This window comes from Olea europaea, chromosome 16 (assembly GCF_002742605.1).
Source record: "Olea europaea var. sylvestris chromosome 16, O_europaea_v1, whole genome shotgun sequence".
Taxonomy (NCBI): domain Eukaryota; kingdom Viridiplantae; phylum Streptophyta; class Magnoliopsida; order Lamiales; family Oleaceae; genus Olea; species Olea europaea.
Genome location: NC_036252.1, coordinates 20,118,934 through 20,140,608, shown reverse-complemented (window position 1 = coordinate 20,140,608; position 21,675 = coordinate 20,118,934). Strand labels below are relative to the sequence as shown.

General features: G+C 37.9%; 1 pseudogene; it reads left to right on the top strand.

Annotated features, from left to right (window-relative positions):
• Nucleotides 1-586: 586 nt before the first annotated feature.
• Nucleotides 587-3,922, top strand: LOC111412746 (annotated as a pseudogene).
• Nucleotides 3,923-21,675: the final 17,753 nt, after the last annotated feature.

Here is a 21,675-nt window from a genome sequence, read left to right as displayed (position 1 = left end):
AGAAAAACAGACAGAAGAGCCAACACCGAGAGCAAATAAAGGAAACTCAAGGGATAAAGAAACTATAGCTGTGAACCCCTATGAGCCACCCATACCGTTCCCACAGAGGCTGAAGAAGCAAAAGATGGAACAGCAATACAAGAAATTTCTCGAGGTCTTCAAGAAGCTCCATATCAACATCCCATTCACTGAAGCACTAGTTCAAATGCCTAGCTATGCAAAATTCCTAAAAGACATCCTGTCAAACAAAAGGAAGCTAGGAGATCATGAGACAGTTATGCTAACAGAGGAGTGCAGTGCCAGGATTCAGAGAAAGCTCCCACCAAAATTGAAAGATTCTGGGAGTTTCACTGTCCTTTGTACCATTGGTGAATTTTATTTTGATAAAGCTTTATGTGATCTTGGTGCAAGTATTAACTTAATGCCATTGTCTGTTTTCAGGAAATTAGGATTGGGAGAAGCTAAAGCTACCACAGTGACCTTACAGCTGGCTGACAGATCATTAACACATCCACGAGGAATAATTGAAGACATGTTGGTTAAAGTGGAGAAGTTCATATTCCCAGCAGACTTTCTGATTCTGAATATGGAAGAAGATAAAGATGTTCCTTTAATACTAGACAGACCATTCTTAGCCACAGGCAGAGCTTTGATCGACGTTCAGAATGGGCAGTTGATACTGAGATTGGGAAAAGAACAGGTTTCATTCAATGTCTTCAAGGCCATGAAATTGCCAATAGAGACTGACAGATGTTTCAGGGTTGACATGATCGATAAAATGATTGAAGAGTCATTTACACTGCAAAATCCATCAGATGCATTGGAAGCCTGCATTGCATATTCTAAATCCACGAATTCTAATTCTGAAGACATAGAAATGTGTGCAAGACTGTTGGAGTCCAACCCACCTTACACACGGAAACGATACTTTGAGGAGCTTGGGACAGGGCCAGAGAAATCACAGCCATCTATTTTGAAGCCACCAAAGTTGGAACTTAAGCAGCTGCCCCCACACTTAAGATATGCATATTTGGGGGAGTCCAATACACTTCCAGTGATAATTTCAAACATGGTTAGTGAGGTGGAGGAGGAAAAACTGCTTAGGGTGCTTCGAGATAACAAGCAAGCAATTGGGTGGACCATAGCTGATATCAAAGGGATCAGCCCTTCCTTATGTATGCATAAAATTCTCATGGAGGAGAATTTTCGACCAACAGTTGAAAGTCAAAGAAGGCTAAACCCAAACATGAAGGAGGTAGTAAGAGCTGAGGTGATCAAACTTTTGGATGCTGGAATAATCTACCTGATATCAGATAGTAAATGGACTAGTCCTATGCAAGTTGTGCCCAAGAAAGGAGGAATTACAGTGGTTCAGAATGAAAAGAATGAGTTGATTCCGAGAAGGACGGTAACAGGGTGGAGAGTTTGCATTGATTACCGTAAACTAAATACCGCTACAAGGAAAGATCATTTCCCTCTTCCGTTTATAGATCAGATGTTGGAGAGATTGGCAGGCCATTCCCACTACTGCTTTCTGGATGGATATTCGGGTTATAATCAGATACCAGTGGCACCAGATGATCAAGAGAAGACCACCTTCACATACCCCTATGGTACCTTTGCATACCGAAGAATGCCATTTGGACTTTACAACGCTCCTGCCACATTTCAGCGATGCATGATGGCAATTTTCTCAGATATGGTAGAGAAATTCATTGAAATCTTTATGGATGACTTCTCGATCTTTGGGACCTCATTTGATGAGTGCTTAGATCACTTAAATTTGGTTTTGCAAAGATGTAGAGAAACGAACTTAGTATTGAACTGGGAGAAATGTCATTTCATGGTTCAAGAGGGAATAGTCTTGGGACATAGAGTATCGGCAAAGAGGATAGAGGTGGATAAGGCAAAAATTTAGGTTATTGAGAAACTACCACCACCTACATCAGTAAAAGGAGTTCGAAGTTTCCTTGGTCATGCAGGGTTTTACAGGAGGTTTATAAAGGACTTCTCCAAAATCACCAAGCCTCTGTGCAACTTGCTAATGAAAGAGGTAACTTTTGAGCTTGATGAGGAATGTTTGATAGCTTTCAACACTCTGAAGGAAAAACTCACAACAGCGCCTGTGATTGTCACCTGATTGGGATTTGCCCTTTGAGCTAATGTGCGATGCGAGTGATCATGCAGTTGGTGCGGTATTGGGACAAAGAAAGAATAAAATCTTTCATGTGATATACTATGCAAGTAGAACTTTGAATGACGCCCAAATCAACTATGCTACGATCGAGAAGGAATTGCTAGCTGTGGTTTAGGCATTCGACAAGTTCAGATCGTATCTTGTTGGGTCTAAGGTTATCGTCTACACAGATCATGCCGCTCTGAAGTATCTTATGACAAAGAAGGATGCTAAGCCGAGATTGATCCGTTGGATATTGTTGTTGCAAGAGTTCGATATTGAGATCAAGGATAAGAAGGGCAGTGAAAATGTGGTAGCCAACCACCTATCAAGATTGGAAAGGGATGAACATGAGATGTCAGTGGACATCAATGAAATCTTTCCAGATGAGCAAATTTTTGGAGTAGAAATAGTCCCATGGTACGCTGATATCGTTAACTACCTTGCTAAGTCCATCCCGCCACCAGACTATTCTAGCCATCAAAGAAAGAGTTCTTCGTAGAGTTGAAATATTACTTTTGGGAGGATCCCATTCTCTACAGAAGAGGCGCAGATCAGATAATCAGAAGATGTATTCCTGCAGATGAAGTACCTGAGATTCTAGAACATTGTCACTCTTCTGCATATGCTGGGCATTTTGGAGCTTCAAAGACTGCTGCAAAGATACTACAGTCGGGTTTCTACTGGCCTACTTTATTCAGAGACACATTCGAGTATGTGAAGAGATGCGATAAATGTCAACGAACCGAAAATATCTCAAGAAGAAATGAGATGTCACTAAATTACATTTTGGAGGTTGAAATATTTTATGTATGGGGAATAGACTTCATGGGACCTTTCCCCCCGTCGTACTCAAATCAATATATCTTGGTGGCCGTTGACTATGTCTCTAAGTGGGTGGAAGCTGTTGCATTGCCTACTAACGATGTGAAAGTGGTGATAGGGTTCTTGAAGAAGTACATATATACAAGATATGGTACACCAAGGGCAATAATAAGTGATGGAGGCAAACACTTCATAAATCGTCAATTAGAGCAGCTATTGAACAAATATGGGGTGAAACATAAAGTAGCAACTCCATATCATCCACAAACCAATGGGCAAGTTGAAGTTCCGAACAGGCAGTTAAAGAGAATACTGGAAGTTACAGTGAACTCATCCCAAAAAGATTGGTCTAAGAAGCTTGACGATGTATCATGGGCTTACAGAACAGCATTTAAGACACCAATAGGAATGTCTCCATACCGCCTGATTTTTGGGAAAGCGTGTCATCTACCATTGGAGTTGGAGCATCGAGCATATTGGGCTATGAAACAGTTGAATATGGATCTCAAGGTTGCTGGTGAAAAACGACTGCTGCAACTTAATAAATTGGATGAGATGAGAATGGAAGCTTATGAGAACTCAAAATTGATCAAGGAGCGCACCAAAAGATGGCATGATTTAAACATTCAGAGGCGAGAGTTTGAAGTTGGTCAAAAAGTGTTATTGTACAATTCTAGACTCAAACTCTTCCCAGGAAAGCTAAGAACAAGGTGGTCGGGTCCCTATACCATAACTAAGGTGATGCAATATGGGGCTATTGAAGTAAGTCACGAGACCAAAGGCACTTTCATCGTCAATGGGCAAAGACTGAAACGCTATTGGGGCTGTAATTTCCCTAAGCAGAAGTCCACTGTGCAACTCAATAACCCAACATGAAGAAGATGCAGGAAAGTCGAGCTATCGACTATAAACTAGCGCTGGGTGGGAGACAACCCACTGTATCCTTCAATTTATTTTATTGCATTTATTTTGGAATTTGTTTACATTTCATATGTGTCATCGATCATTCACGCATAATAGTCTAGGCACTACATGTTTATAGTTGCATGAGTCGAGGTTAAAGATAATGTTTTGGGTGTTTGAGTGTGAAGTTAAGAATTTTGGGGTTCAAAATCATTAGTTTTATTTTTAAGATGTTTAAAAAAAAATTTCGAATGTGTAGAGTCGAGTCAATTTTGGGGTTATAATTATAATTTTAAAAAAAAAATTGGTTGGTCCATGCGGCCGCATGGACCCTTACCGAAACCAAGGGAGGCCAATAAATTTACACCATGCGGCCGCATGGAGCAAAAGTGACGGGTTTTAAACCCGTCACTTGCTAAACCGAACCATTTCCCCCCCATTTCACTCCCACACGATTTCCCCCTCCCAAATCCACTTTCACTCACCACTTCACTCACCACCACTCTTGCACATTTCATCCTAACCCCAAATTAATCCCAACATTGGCATATATTATCAAGACTTTTGGAGCAGAACTTTCACTCTCCTTTCACAAACATCAAAAGGTAAGAAATTGAATTTCTATGCAAAGTTTAAAATTCTTCTTTGATTTCTTTACATTTTCGAATTGGGTAAGTTTTACATTGTGATTGCATTGTGAATTGTGGACTAGCCCTAAGTGTAAATCAAAAGCAAAGTGAAGGAAATTTCAAATGCACACAATGTGTTCGATTAAATGTCAATGAGACATATGATTCTAAATTTTGAACTTTTCATTTGTGTGATGATTTACATTGTTAATGTGAGGCATACTAGACGAAAAATCTCATGGAATTTCATTGGAAAATGTTAACCTCACATATATGTGCACATTACCACATAAATTGCTATGCCATATCAACTCACGTCACTAACTTCGTCTATGTATTTTCCAAACCAAACGACCTCCGATGGTAGTGAAATTTGGATATATGCTAGACTAAAATGAGTACTTTCATATGCCCGGACCTTGTCTGGGGAAATTTAAAAATTTCTCGATGATGCTTGGGGCTGAAGTTGGTCGCTTGATCATGGGTAGAATTTTCAAGAAATGCAGTTAGAGTCATAATTTTGAGTTTTTCTCATTAATGCAATATTGATGTTACATTGACTTCCATGCCTTGAATATTGCACATATTTTGAAGAAAGTTTGGGGGATTTGTGCTTGACATCGATATTCTTCATTGTTTCCTTATTTCACGAACTTGATACACTTCGTTCCTTATTTGTGCAGGATGCCGCCGAAGAGAACATCAAAAGGTAAAGAAAAGGCTGGTTCCTCCTCTGGCACAACCCGTACCAGAGAGCTAGTAGGAGGTGTGCAAAGATTCTGTGATGCCGAAACATTAGCTCGATATGAGAACATAATACGCCATTGGGGCATGATACCAGAGAGATAGGTCCAGTTAGAGGATTTTCCTAGTTTTGAGTTACCAAATCTGATACAAATTTGTGGATGGGAGAAGATTGTAGAAAAGCCACACCCAGTTTATGAAAGTTTAGTCCGAGAATTTTATGCAAACTTCAATAGTGAAATTGAGACTCCGGGTTCTGAACACTTATACCAGACATGGGTGCGAGGTAAGTGGATAATGTTCCCCCAGCCGTCATTCATGACTTCTACAATATTAATTTGGACAATGTGGTCCCGATTCCCGCTCAATTCAACTGGAATGAAGTGGCGGAGATTCTCTTGGGAAGAGAGAATGCTTGGCCCCTACCCACTGTAGAGTGGCATCAAATTGAGCTTACTCCCTCCATAGCCATCCTTTGGGTCTTCATGTGCCATAACATCGAACCCACATCGCATCGGACAACTTTCACGGATCAAACTGCTGGGTTCATATATCATTTAGTCCGGGGATGCAAAGTTGATTTGGCTACTCTTATTTTTGACCAGATACACAATTTGGGAACCAGGGGAGATAGGCGGTCTTCGATGATTTTCCCTAGTCTGATCAGCAGGATATGTCTTGCTACTGGTGTTACAGTTGAGGCAGGGGAGATGCCTGAGAAATCAAGCCCATTGATAAAGCTCACCACATTTGAAGCTCAGGAACGAGCTAGGGTAAGGAAGAGAGAACAAGAAAGATTTGAGCAGCAAAGATAAAATGCGCAGGAAGAAGGACAAACTGCTGAATATTTACACTTACCACAAGCCCCGCCACAACCAGTCGAGATGGATTCGTAGCTACTTCGACAGATATTTGCCACAGCCACTGGAACTAGCAGAGACATAAAAAATCTCCAGCAGAGGTTCGAGACAATGACCACCACTGTTGAAAAAGTGCAGAGAGACCTTTACTCCTCCCAAGACTACATAAGAGGTGCTTTGAATGAAGCCACAGCTACGAGAAGGGAAGTGGAGACTATGAACGGTAGGTTGAACATGTACGCTGGGAGAATGGATGGCATACAGTGGCGTGTGAACGAGACTTGGGATCGCTTGGGAAATATGGAAAGTACTCTTCAAGTCATTCAGGCCGAGCAAGCACAGCAGTCCGAGTTGCTGAGACAAGTCCTATTTCATTTCCCACCTCCTCCTGAAGATGATGCTGCAGGTCCCAGCTTCACACCACAACCACCGCATTGATCAGGGGAGTTTTGTTAATATTTTATTGCCAACTTGTGTCCATGTTTTAAATTCTGCCATTTTAACTTTACATTTTACATTGAGGACAATGTATTGTATAAGTTTGGGGGATGGTAGCATAATTTCAAACAAATATTCGGCATGTAATTATTTTGCATATTCACAATCCATCGTTAAGTTTGACAAGTTTCTGCATGATGCATGCTTGATGAGTGAATCTTTATGAATGTTTGCATGCTTGTGTGGGTTTGGTAGCCTTGCCGGCTATGATGTGATTATTGGACATGTATAAGCTAGAAACTGTGGATTTAGTGCAGAATGTAATTTGCTAATACTTGTTGATGCATTACTTGACACTCTTTTGCACGCCACTCATGTCACGTGTTAAGTTATTGATTAGAATTTTAGAATAAATTAGGAGAAACCTAGAATAACCCTCTATAACATTAACCCGTAATATCACTTTAAGATAGTTTGGAGATGACTGAGCCATTGTAGGAAAACACGGAGATAAGTGGGGGCTCCGTGCATGAAATTATAATGTGTGGATTATTTAAACCCGAAAGGTGAGAAATAGGTGAAAGCTTTAAGTGAGGATGGTTTTAGAAGTCAAATGTCTAGAAAAACAAAGAGGGGCATAAAGTAAAAACTGGAAAATTATCACTTCTCTCAAAAAGCCTTTATGACTCGAGCAAGTAAGTCTGTAAGGGTTTAAAACCTGATGCCCTAAAGCCAACTGATTTGGGAGTCATCGGCCTAAAGCTCGTTACATGGGTCATATAGAAAGCAAGAAAAAAGGAGAGTTGATAAAAAGTCATCTTGTCGAGCCTTTATAACTCGAGTGAATAAGACTGCAAGGGTTTAAAACCCGGTGCCCTAAAGCCAACTGGTTTGGGAGTCATCGCCTAAAGCTTGTTACATGGGTTGTATAGAAAGCAAATGAGAAGATGACACGCGCACACACACACAAAAAAAATTAAAAAATAAAAAATATATAAAAATAAAAGCCCTCGTTGGACATTTGGTTGATAGAACTATAACCTCAATGCGAAGCAAGTAGCTTAGTTTAATCCTCAAGGTTGAAGCAATCAAAAATAAGGAGAGTCTCTACTTGTTGATATGTGAATTTGTAATGGTAAAATCTATCCAAACTAAGAGAGGGTAAGGATTAGAATTGTTTAAAGTCCTAATTTTAGAATACACTCCTGAGAAATTGTGTGAAAAGAATACATTTGGGGATTGTGTATCTCTCGAGTGACGTAAGGATAAATTTGACCACTATGGGTCTGGGATATACTAATCATAAGCTTGATATGTTGGCATGAGTTCACACACACACGTTGAATATTGCATTTGATGAGTAAAGGTTGATTCAATTCTCACACTCTTGATATTGTTTCTATTATTATTACTAAGTCCAATCCTGAGACACGGCAAGCTATTAAGCCATGTTTGTTTAGCATTAAGTCACTACATTGTTTGAAGACAAACAATAGTTTAAGTTTGGGGGATTTGATAAGTGTGTTTTTACACACTTATTTAGCTCACAAACATGACTTAAACATGGACAAAGTAGTTGAATTATGACTTAATCCTATTAAATTCATGCTAAATAGGTGTTTCTATGGAAAAGATGGAATTCAGAAGAAAAGAGCCGAAAAATGACCAAAACGGAACAAAGCGATAGTTCGAGGACCAAGTTGCAAATAATTCATAGATGAGACGGGAAATGGAATGAAGATTCAAGAGTGTTTAAGTTCAATTAGATGAGGAAAGGAGTCAAGAGGTGAAATATGGTCGAAGTATTATCAAGTATCAAATTTCAGGGGAAAAAGTTATGCTCGTGATTTTGAGTCTTTACTTGAGATCCATTTTTGTCATAGTAAACATCAGAATTTGAGGAATCCTATTTCTATCAAAATGTATATCTTTGAGTTTTCTTCCCAATGCACTTTGAATCACTTCAATCAGAGATTAGGAGAGAAAGTTATGACCAAAATACTAAAAGCTGTCCGGAGGAAAAATTTTATAACCATGCGGCCGCACAAGGTATTGCAGGGATCCAAATGAGCTAAAAAATTGAACCATGCGACCGCATGGTTTAACACCATGAGGCCGCATGGCTTTAAGTGCGATAAAAAATTCTAAAATCCCATTTTTAATTGAAACTCTTTCGGGGCTCCGTGTGGACATCATATAAAAGCCAAAATTCATCAAAAATAGGGCAGAATGTCCAGGGAGAAGAAGAATACAAATTTTGGAGGCAAAGAACACGAACTTGAAGCGGATTTCACAAGGATTCGAAGGGGTTTTCAAGGTTTTATTCAAGATTTCAGATTTGAAGAATTTTCATACGGGTGTTCTTCTTTCTATTCATTAATTTCGTTTTGTTTTCTGTAATTATGAATCTTCTAGGCTAGGGTTTTAATTACTAGGTGATCGATGAACCGTTGTTTGTTATTTTAATTCTATATTTCATAAACTTGATATAAAGACGCGTTGGATAATTTGATTTATTTACATGCATTAATTTTCTTCCGCAATTAGTGGCCAATGATTGTGTGAGTATTGATGACTTGTTTCTTACGTTCGAGAGAAGTGGAATAGGTTCGATAAGGTGTAAATTAACATAAGGTCCGATAAGGGATAGAGATATACCCCTATGCTTTATGCAATTCTTAAATTGTTTACAAAACTACATGCATTCTTGTATGTTTGCATCATCCATAGAGATATAGGCTGGTGGTGTACAAGAATAGGTCTAATATATATCGAGAGAGTATATTGGATAGAATAGGAACATTGAATTGACAAATTTTTATTGAATCATTAATTTTATGAAATTAGGATTTTTATAACTTCTATTGGGGATTCGTGATCCTAGTAACTTTAGTTTGATTCATTTTAACAAATTAGCTTTTAAACTTGCTTAATTTGATTTACTTGAGTGTTTAAGTTGTTTAATTAGAGAAATTTCGAAATAAGGGTTTCTAATTTAGAAATTAGGGTTTCTAATCGAGAAATTAGGGTTTTTAAATTGAAATTAGGGCTTTTTCCATTTAGATCATATCTTCACTCAATTCGATTTGGTTAAGGCTAGATTATATAGAATTGAACTACTCAATCTCTGAGGGACGATATTCGAACTTTTAAAAATCCACTTTATTACTTGTTACGAACCGTACACTTGCGGTAGTTTTATATCGAAAGAATTATTTCGTGAACAGCACTCACTGAAGGGATGGGTCAAATAGCTGCAGGCATAAGAGACATTGCAGCCCAGAATCTGGCGATGCGTGAATTCTTCATGCAAGTCCAAGGTCAACATGGCTTTCCAATGCCACAAGGGCTACACCTAGCTTAAAGGTAAACCCAGCATCTCATGCTTGAAGTCATTCAAGCCACCACAGGGAACATCCCATTGAGAGAGAATTGGTAGTGGATGTCACTTCCTATGCCCGAGGTACTCAGGTGGCAGAACCATAGCTGGGAGAAAACTTCTCATCAGAATCAGAACATCAAAGGTTGGTTAGTGTCTTTGATCGAATAAGGAAAAATCCTAGCAACAGGGTCCGCTCCATACAGAGTCAGCTCAGCATGTGCAAGAGTAGAAGCAGGAGCAAGAAGAAGAACAAGAGGCACTTTCTCCGCCTAGAAATAGGCGAAAGAGGAGAAACCTAGTGGATTGGGAAAGTCGGGGAGGGGCATCTCTACCTCCCCAAAATGCATCAAAGAGAGAAGGCTTTGAAGGGTTATGTCACTCTTATGAAATTCATGATAATGATGACAGCCTCTCTTTCTCCAGAAAAATCTGAAGCTTCCCAATGCCCGCGAACTTTATGCTTCCTAAAATCCCTAAGTATGAAGGAAAGTGGGACATATAGAAACACCTCACTAAGTACATGATGCAGATGAGCCTCAGAGGAGCCTCACTGGCACTAAAATGCAGGACCTTCCATCTGACCCTTATCGAAGCTACTGAGGTGTGGTACAGTAGGTTATCACTTTTAAGCATCAGAAGTTGACCAGATTTGAAGAATGCATTTATGAACCAATACCTCTCACGAAGGGAATGAGAGGCCCCAGTGCAAAGCCTACAAGATATGAGGCAAGCTCCTGGCAAGATGCTGAAAAGCTATCTCACCAAATTCACTGATGAAATCACATACTGCGAACAAATCACGAAGAGATAGGCCCTCTCAGCCCTGAAAGGAGGCCTCAACATGAACACATTATTCTGGAGAGATATACGAAGCAAGAATCCAGGCACATATGAAGAATTGGTTGAGATAATGTCGATAGAAATCATCAATGAGGAGATGATTGACCATCGAAATTGTCCAACTCAGGAACTTTCTCCGCCTCAGAGGCAGATTGGTCGAGGACCAGCAGCACACCTCGTTACCCAGCAATGGACCCAAGCAGGTCACACAGTAGCCCCCCACATCCGGACAAGCATTGGCTTCAGCCACTCTGAATGCAGTACCAGTGCTGGAATATGAAAATGCTCCTGTCGAAGCAGGACCATTCGAAGGAACAAGCAACCGACGTAAGAAGAAGAAGCAGGCAAACAGGCCCCTGGAGGGGGCAAAGTTCTGCGCCTTTCACCAACTCCATGGCCATGACATCAGCAAATGCAGAGACATGCCCTGATCCTCGAAATGAAGTAACCCACACTCATCCAGGAGGGATCATCATCATGAACACTCTCGCAGTCCACTTCTCCCAACAGGGAGTCGAGGCGACAGCGGGATCAATCCCTTCGAAGGAGAAAAGAAAGAGATAAATATCGAGGAGAATCCAGGCAAAGAAATTAGGCCCCAACCACCGGAGATGATACTATCTGGGAAATTGATACAATCATTGGAGGACCCCACATCGGGGTTAATAACAAAACTGTACAGAAGAACTATACAAGGGAAGCGAAAGACCCACCAATAATCACGTATATCGTCAACCAATCCCAGACTAATAGAATGGATCCAAATCACCTTCTCCCATGAAGATTCGCAAGACGTTCATCACCCACACTATGATGTGTTGGTAGTAAATGCCGTTGTGGCTCGGAACGGACTTAAGCACATACTGGTTGACAATGGAAGCTTAGTGAATATATTGTTCGGATCAATCTTTGACAGGATGCGAATTGAGCATAGCTTGGTTTCCATGACTGACCCAATATATGGATTCACTAGCCATAGCATCATCCCACGAGGACGAATCACTTTGCCTGTTGAGATGGGATCACCATCCTTAGTGTAACGCCCCAACCTGCATGGACCAAAACGTCACTAGATTAACTGTACTTAAGCTATAAATTTGTTTAAATTCTTTTTAGTGGAAGGTATAAAGAATTAATTTTTTTTCAACATAATTTAAAACTAAAAAAAAATAAAAAAAACCGAATTCATTCATACCATAAATACACTTTACATGTTGGATTAATGCATAATGTATATGTAACATACCGTATTTTCAACATATCGTATATACATGTAACCACTATTGACATGAAATCTTGCAAAACTTTAGAAGTAATATTGCTGTTTCAGTTTTTATCTCAAACGGTAATTATCAAAATAAATTTGTTTGCATAGCTATCAACCTCGAAACTTCATTAAATTTTAATGTAAAGTAGGAAATTCCTTATAATATGATATAGTCAAAAATTAGCTTCCATTTGCACCATATGAGATATTAAAATATTCTTTTCAAATCCAACAGCGACCTGGTTGAAAGGTAAACTGGTGCAGTTAACTTAAAATGACATATAAAATTCCACAGACATCAAAACCAAATGATTTTAAATTTATTCAGTAGTAATCCATGAGACTATCAAATTCAAATGGTTTTATACAGAAATTCCAAGTAATGGTCGAGTTACGAATTTTTGAAGTCAAAGCAGAAGCTGAAAAAACGGCGACTCTACCTAGTGCAGTTTACTTTATGCAAAATATAAATTTCTACCAATATCAAATTGACATGATTCCAATTTCATTCAATAGCTAACTTATGAGGCTATCTAACACCACTGATTTTGTATAAAAATGCCAAGTAACGAAGGAGTTATGAAGTTTTAAAGACAGGACAGAATCTCATTTTTTTAAAGAAACGGCAAAACTTTAAATCGCTAACATATTTTTTGTAAATGGTGATTTGTAAATTTATTCCTATGACACAAATCTACTTTTAAACATAGTTTATTCACAAAGAATGTTCATAGAATAGATCCACAGCTGATATCTATAGGAATCTAATTTAAAGAAAACATAAACATTTCATAATCAACTAAAGATATTAAATCACCGGCTTCTTCAGGGCATGTTGCGTCTCCATTTGACATCATCCATGCCCCCAAGCAAGTCAAATCAATCTATAGATTGGTAATTAACCTATGAGTTTGAAACTCAATAGATGTCATCGGTGCCTTTCATTATCAAACTAGAAATTTCGAACTATTGATTCATAACGTTGCACGTAGATGGATTTCCGGCGAAATCCAATTACTATAGCATTATCATAACACGTATAGCCGGAGAATGATCATTGAAATTGTTGTAGTACTGAAGCACCGTACCAGGAGGTACCATTTCATTCAACTTTTAACGAAAAATCAATTTTGAAAATGAAATAACACTTGCACCTCAACCTACATTGAATTTTCTTGGATATCAAGAAAGCACTTCTTCTTCTCACCTTTGTCATTCCCTTAACTTAAATTGACATAAAATATACTTTTTTTAGAGAAAATAAGATAAAATTCGGATTTAAAGAAGGATGTAGTGAAAAAATGACCTTCCACTTCTTGTAACCTTTCTTTTTAATGAAAAACTAAATGGGGGGATTGTATTATCGTAAAATTTGTTAAATTTGATCTTTAACTAAGAATTTGAAGAGTTTTTAAACATAAAAAAATTCATAAAAAAGTTTTATAAAAACATCTACACGGTGATTCGAACATGGGTTACTTATATGAAATATCATGTAGATGACCATTGGGGCAACCCAGTTATTCATTAAATCTTTGTAATCAAATTTACTTAAACTTAATCTCTTAAATTATTGGGCTTTTAATTAATTTATGGCTTGGGCTTTCTTTAAATTTGATTCCTATGAATATTGTGTGGATCTATTTTACGAACACTCATTATGAATAAATTATGCTTGAAAGTAGATATGTGTTATAGGAATAAATTTAAAAATCAATGAATACAAAAAAAAGTTAGTGACTTAAAGTTTTATGACTCTTCAGAAATTTCAGTTTCTGCCTCATCTTTAAAAAATCATAACTGTTTTGTTACTTGGTATTTTTATATGAAACCAATTGAATTGAATAGCCTAATAAGTTAGATACTGAATAAAATTTGAATCATGTCAATCCAATATCGTTAAAAGGTTATATGTCACATAAAGTAAATTGTACTGGGTGCTGTCTCTATTTTTCAGCTTCTGCCCTTGTTTTCAAAAATTTATAACTCACTCGTTACTTGGAATTTTTGGATGAAACCATTGGATTTGATAGTCTCATGGATTAGCTACTGAATAAATTTTATAAGCCATTTTAAGTGAACTGCACCGGTTTACCTTTCAACCGGGTCGCTGCTGAGTTTTGAAAAAGAGTGTTGGGTATTTGTTTTTAACTTCTTCTTCTCTTTCCCAAGTAGCTTCTTCTACTCCATGATTATTCCGTTGCACCTTGACTATTTGAATCTCCTTGTTCCATAATTTATGTACCTTTCGATCCAGTAGCTTGATCGGTAATTCCTCATAAGATAAGTCATTTTGTACTTCCAAGGATTGATAGTTGACCACATGATCAGGATCATGCATATACTTTTTGATCATCGATATATGAAACACATTGTGAACTGCCGATAGTTCAAGTGGCAACGCCAATCGATAAGCCACATTTCCAACCTTGTCAAGTATTTCAAAAGGGGGCGTTACAGCGTGGTATCAGAACACAAGTTTAATTAATTCTGTAAACTTAGTGTATTTTATTTATGAGATGAAAAAAATGAAACATTTAAGGTACTTCATGGCATCTTGCGTCTATCAGTTGACCTCATCCGACAAACCCAAGGTATGGAAAAATATTATGTTCCACATTATTTTTTCGAGCATGATTTTGATTTTTTTTAATCATTTAAGCTTGAATCTATGAAAAATGCTTATGATGTTTTAAATGAAATATACTATGTACATTATATTTTATTTAAATATACGTGAAGAAATGATGATTGGCCATCATATTAGAACCTCAAGAGCATAATGTATAAGTTGATATCACTAATGAAGATAACACATAATTGGACACTTATGTGACATCCGCTGGAAGGGACACAGTCTGTATAACAGTGTTGAACTGTGGGGCCATCATCCAGTCCTATGAGAACTATGTGACTGACCCGTCTCGTCCACTTGTTGAACACGTACATGACATCTATAAGAGATGTATGGCAACTGTAGATGCGGGACTGGAGATCACGCATATTGAGGCTGTGAATAACCTTATACATTCACTTTCACCTCAGTGGGGAAACATGAGAGTCAATGTTAGGGATGAGATGCTAGAGGGTAACCATCCAGAGCACCCAAATACGATTGAATTTGATATATATTGTCAGATCTTTCTAGATAGATAGAGTGAGAGTTTAGAACCCCAACCGGAGATAGTAATTGAGCCCAATAATGAGGTTGAGTCTGAGCTCGAGCCCGAACCTCAGCTTGAATCAGACCGAAAGGAAGATCCCGAGTGGGAGCATGAGGATGACTTTGGGTTGGACTTAGAGAATGATCATGAGCATGAACCTCAGCCACAGGTTGAAATGGACCTAGAGTCAGGGCCTGAGATAAAAGACTCCTCCGAAGATGAGGCTCCACCGAAGAAGATTCACAAGATTCATAGGGATTAGAAATTTAGATTTCCATTTCCTTGTGATATCTTTTCCTTTATGTTTTTCAAAAAAAAAAAAATTTGTCGACCTATTGTATGTCCTGATTGTAATGAGCACTATTAATAAAAGAAAAATTATGATCAATTTGAGGACTACCTTATTTTTTTAAGTATTCTGGTATTGGCAAACGAAGTTAATGTGAGATATTATATCTTATCTCTAGGAAAATGTCTCGAGCAAACCAGAACAACTTGATAAGGGATCTCCTGCAAGTGGTTCAAGATCTTGGCAGGCTGAATCAAAATCCCGCTCCACCTACACCACCACTCCTACTACTCTTCTGACTCACACCTTGGTAGTTGAGTTATTTCTAAGGCATAAGCCCCCTACCTTCGATGGAGCGTCTGGTTCACTAGTAGTTGAGGAATGGCTTCGTAAGCTAGAACGAATTTTTCGGCTCATAGACTGCATTGATGCCCAAAGGGTTCAATGTGCGGAGTTTATGTTTACCGGTGATGCAAGTCACTGGTAGGATTCGATGTCCCGAACTAGGACTCCGGAGCAGTAATTGGCAATAACTTGGGAACAATTCAAGGAGGAAGTGATGGACAAATATTTTCCTCAATCTCTAAGGGATTTCAAGGAGAACGAATTCCTTCAACTCAAGCAAGGTAATATGTCCCTACCAAATTATGAGCGGAAGTTCGATCAACTCTCAAGGTATGCTCCACATCCGGTTGACACGAAAATTAAGAAAACTGGAAGGTTCGAGAAAGGGTTAAACCTAGACCTAAGTATGATCCTTATATCACATTGCTTCACGTCGTATCGTGAGATGCTGGAACGAGCTCACGCTATCTGGTATCAAAAGGCTAATGCAAAGTAACATCGTCAATTGTACAACCAGCAGGATAAAGGGCAAATTGGAAAGAGAAAGTGGAATGGTCAAGACAAAGGAAAGGGCAAATGGCAAAATAAGAAAGTTAATATCAGATCTAGTGCCAGTAAGGCCATAGTAGCTATAGATGTGCCTTGTCTGAAGTGTGGTAAACCTCATCGTGGTGAATGCTTATATGGGAAGAATGCCTATTTTCGGTGCAGTAAGCCAGGACATATTGCTAAGGATTGTCCTATGTTCACTCAAAAGAAGGATGATAATAGTGATCAGAACAAAAAGGAAAAAGCACAAGTCTATACACTGACTCAAAAGGATGCAGAGGAAAACTCAAATGTAATAACAGGTATTTTATTGATATTCAATAGACATGCTTATGTACTGTTTGATTAGGGAGCTACTCACTCTTTTGTATCAACATCTTTCATTGCTAAATCTAGTATTACTTGTGAGAAGTCAGAAAGTACATTAGAAGTTAGCGTCCCCTCAGGTAGAACATTAATTACAGCTCAGTTAGCTAGGTCAGTAAATCTTGAAATCGAAGGAAAAACATTAGAAGCTAATTTGTATCTGATAGAGATGAAAGACTTCGATGTGATTTTGGGCATGGATTGTTTAGGATGTAATTATGCAACCATTCTTTGTAGAGAGAGGGAAATGTCTTTACAGAACTAAGAGAAGACAATTCTCTTTCCTTGGAATAAAGACCAAACTTCATCTCCAACTAGTATCGGCCTTGCAAGCTGAGAAAATGATGAGAAAAAAGAAATGTACCAAGGGTTTCTAGTTAACATCTCAGGAGAAAAATAGACGACAATAAAGATTGAGGACATACCAGTGGTACGAGAGTTTATAGATGTGTTTCTAGAAGAACTACCTGGTGCTCCACCAGATAGACAGGTGGAATTCACAATAGATCTGGTTCCCAAAGCGACACCAGTATCTAAAGCCCCATACAAAATGGCCCCAAAGGAACTTCAAGAGTTGAAAATCTAGTTACAAGAATTTTTAGACCTTGGTTTTATTCGACCAAGTGTATCACCATGTATTGTTTGAAAAGAAGAAAGATGGAAGTATGAGGATGTGTATCGACTATCAGGAGTTAAACCATTTGACCATCAAGAATAGGCATCCTCTCCCTAGAATTGAGGATTTGTTTGATCAATTAAAAGGGGCTAAGGCATTTCCTAAGATCGATTTACGATCTAGATATCATCAATTGAAGGTTAAGGGCGATGATATACCTAAGACAGCTTTCAAAACTCGTTATGGACATTACGAGTTCACAGTTATGCCATTCGGATTGAAAAATGATCCAACAGTGTTCATGGATCTGATGAATCGAGTATTTCATCAGTATTTGGATCAATTTGTTATAGTCTTCATTGATGACATTTTGATATACTCCAAGAGTAAAGATCAACATGAGGAATATCTTAGAATAGCGTTAGAGATACTTCGCAAGGAAAAGTTATACGCCAAATTCAAAAAGTGCGAATTTTGGCTTGAATGAGTTGGATTTCTCGGTCATGTAGTTACTGCCCAAGGAATTGAAGTGGACCTTGCAAAGGTGGAAGCAGTAACTAATTGGAAGACACCGACGAATGCTGGTGAAGTTCGAAGTTTTCTAGGATTGGCTGGGTACTATCAAAGATTTATAGAGGGATTCTCCAAAATAGCTGGACCAATGACATAATTGGCAAGGAAAAGAGTAAAGTTTCAATGGACATATAAGTATGAGCAAAGCTTTCAGGAGCTAAAACAACGATTGATCACAGCACCTGTATTAACCATACCTAAAGGTTTAGAAGGGTTTGTTATGTATAGTGATGCATCCAAGCAAGATTTGGAATATGTACTGATGCAGCATGGAAAAGTAATTGCCTATGCTTCAAGACAATTGAAGCAACATGAGCATAACTACCCGACGCATGATCTAGAACTTGCGACAGTGGTTCGTACATTAAAGATATGGCGCCATTACTTATATGGAGGGAAGTGTGATAGTTATACGGATCATAAGAGTCTCAAATATTTCTTCACACAGAAAGAATTGAATATGAGACAGAGACAATGGTTTGAGCTAGTGAAAGATTATGATTGCACTATTCATTATCATTCGGGTAAGGCTAATGTTGTTGTTGATGCTCTAAGCAAAAAGTCAATGGGACAGTTGGCATCATTACCTACTATTTCGATGGAGTTGATCAAAGACTTGGAAAAGTTGCAAATTGAAGTGATTACCACACGAGAACAAGTCTCTGCTCATTTAGCAACTTTGTGGTTCGACCTACTCTTAGAGATCGGATCATAGAAGCACAGGATAAAGACCCATTCTTGCAAAAGACCAAGAACGAGATTGGTACTGATAAGAGAAAGGATTTTGGAATAGCTTCGGATCAGGTACTAATGTTTAAAGGAAGAATTTGTGTACCAAATGATGAAGTCTTAAGGAAAGAGATATTGGAGGAGGCTCATTCCACCCAGTAAGTCGTACATTCTGGTGGTACAAAAATGCATCGAGACATTCGAAATACATTTTGGTGGAGGAATATGAAAGAAGTATAGGTTCATTTGTGGCAAAATGCATAGTATGCCAACAAGTTAAAGCGGAACATCAAAGACCGGCAGGCTTATTAAATCCATTAGACATACCTGATTGGAAGTGGGAGAATATCACAATGGACTTTGTGGTAGGATTTCCAAGGTCATCAAGAGGACAGAATGCTATATGAGTAATAGTGGATCGTCTAACAAAGTCCGCTCATTTTCTTCCAATAGAAATGACATTCAGTCTAGATCAGCTGGCGTAGTTGTACATTAGAGAGATTGTAAGATTGCATGGTGTCCCTGTGTCCATTGTATCTGATAGAGATCCGAGATTTACATCAAAGTTTTGAAAGAGCTTGCAAGGAGCCATGGGAACGAAATTGAATTTTAGTACAACATATCACCCTTAATCTGATGGTCAGTCTGAAAAAACCATTCAAACATTGGAAGATATGCTAAGGGCTTGTGTTCTAGATCTAGGAGGCAGTTGGGAATCATATATACCTCTAGCAGAATTTGTATATAATAACAGGTTCCAAGCAACTATTGGAATGGCACCGTGTGAAGCTCTCTATGGTAGAAAATACTGATCACCTGTTCATCGGGACAAAGTTGGAGAAAAGAGAGTTTTGGGACCGGAGATCATTGAAAGAACATTTGAAGCCATTGATAAGATCCGTACCAGGATAAAGGCCGCATAAGATAGACAAAAGAGCTATGCAGATACCAGGAGAAAAGACATGGAATTTGAAGTTGGAGAGAAAGTCTTTCTAAAGGTGGCACCAATAAAGGGTGTACTTAGGTTCGACAAGAAAGGCAAACGACGACCTTGTTATATCAGACCTTTTGAAATACTTGATAGGGTTGGAAATGTGGCTTATTGATTGGCGTTGCCACCTGAACTATCGACAGTTCACAATGGGTTCCATGCATTGATGATCAGAAAGTATATGCTTGATCCTGATCATGTGGTCAACTACCAATCCTTGGAAGTACAAAAGGACTTATCTTATGAGGAATTATCGATCAAGATACTGGATCGAAAGGTACATAAATTACGGAACAAGGAGATTCAACTAGTCAAGGTGCAATGGGATAATCATGGAGTAGAAGAAGCTACTTGGGAAAGAAAATAAGAAGTTAAAGACAAATACCCAACACTCTTTGTCCAACCATAAGGTAAATTTCAAGGACGAAATTTTATTTAAGATGTAAGGGTTATAGTAGCCGAGAAAAATAAAATGGAATTATGCTATTATTTTGTAATGATCTAGCACCACGAGCCTAACCCATTTTAGAAACGACCTATGGAAGATCAACCCATGTAAGATTATGAAAGCCTAAGTCATAAGTTAATTAAAAGCCCAGTAATTTAAGGATTAAGTTTAAGTAAAATCGATTACAAAGATTTAATGAATAACTGGGTTCTCACAATGGTCATCTACATGAAATTTCATATAGGCAACCCAGGTTCGAATCACCATGTAGATGTTTTTTATAAAACTTTCATATGAATTATTTTTATGGCTTAGAGACTCTTCAAATTCTTAGTTAAAGACTAAGTTTAATAAATTTAATAATAATACAACTCCCCTACTTAATTTTTCATTAAAAAGAAATGTTATAAAAGTGGAAGGTCACTTTTTCACTACACTCCTCTTCAAATCCGAACTTCATCTCATTTTCTCTCAAAAAAAATATTTCATACCAAGTTAAGCTGAAGGAATAACAAGGGTGAGAAGAATGAAGACTTTCTATACATTTTGTTCTTTTATCCAAGAAAATTCAAGGTAGGTAGAGGTGCAAGTGTTCATTTGTTTTCAAATCTGATTTTTTTATAAATGTTTAAATGAAATGGTACCTTCGGGTACGGCGCTTCAGCACTATAATAGTTTGAATGATCATTCTCCGGCTCTACGTGTTATGATAATATTATAGTAATTGGATTTTGTCGAAAATCCATCTACGTGCGACGGTATGAATCTATAGTTCGAAATTTTTAATTTGATAACGAATTGCACCGGTGGTATCTATTGAGCTTCAAACTGGGTTAATTCCCTTCCTACAGGTTGAATGGATTTTTCTTGGGGCATAGATGATGGTAAAGGATGATGCAACATGTCATGGAGAAGCCGGTGATTTACATCTTTAGTTGATTTTGAGATGTTTACGCTTTCTTTAAATTTGATTCCTATGAATATTGTGTGAATCTATTTTATGAACACTCGTTATGAATAAATTACGCTTGAAAGTAGATATGCATCATAGGAATAAATTTACAAATCACCGTATACAAAAAAAAGTTTCTTCAGAAATTTCAGTTTCTGCCTTATCTTTAAAAAATCATAACTCTTTCGTTACTTTGTATTTTTATATGAAATCAATTGCATTGAATAGCCTAATAAGTTAGATACTGAATAAAATTGGAATCATATCAATCCAATATCGGTAAAAGGTTATATATCACATAAAGTAAACTGTGCTGGGCGCTGTCTCTGTTTTTCAGCTTCTACCCTTCTTTTCAAAAATTCATAACTCACTCGTTACTTGGAATTTTTGGATGAAACCAATTGTATTTGATATCTCATGGATTAGCTACTGAATAAATTTGAAATCATGTGGTTTTGATGTTCGTGGAATTTTATAAGCCATTTCAAGTGAACTGCACTGGTTTACCTTTCAACCGAGTCGCTGCTGAGTTTTGAAAAATATTTTAATACCCCATATGACGTCGACGGAAGCTAATTTTTTACTATGT